Source organism: Mesitornis unicolor, unplaced genomic scaffold (assembly GCF_000695765.1).
Source record: "Mesitornis unicolor isolate BGI_N332 unplaced genomic scaffold, ASM69576v1 scaffold28622, whole genome shotgun sequence".
In the NCBI taxonomy this organism is placed as follows: domain Eukaryota; kingdom Metazoa; phylum Chordata; class Aves; order Mesitornithiformes; family Mesitornithidae; genus Mesitornis; species Mesitornis unicolor.
The window spans coordinates 46,756-47,155 of NW_010170277.1; positions in this window are offsets into that span (position 1 = coordinate 46,756).

The window sequence follows — 400 nt, forward strand, 5'->3', positions numbered from 1 at the left end:
GCACCCCCCTCAGTCCCCAGGGAGTCGCCCGGGAGGCCCAGCTGTGTCCCTGTGCACGGGGGTGTGAAGAAGCTGAGCACAGGGTAGCAGCCCTGCCCCAGCTCCCTCTCCCAGCAACGCCGTGTCGGCACAGCGTGATTAATGCCGCTGGAGTGGCCGGCGGCTGAATTGCCGCGCGGCCTGCACTGCATTAAAGCCTTCCTGCTGTAATTAGCTCCATCAAGTCCATTAGAAAAATTGCAGATGCTGGAGAGAAGGAGCATGAGGCAGAGCCAGGAAGGAGGATGCGGCATGAGGAAGTGGTCCCTGTGTCCGGCATAACCCTTTCCGTTGACATCCCATCCTCCAGCACATCCCGTCGCCCACCCACGCCACGCAGGGGGTCCCTTCCCAGGGAGCC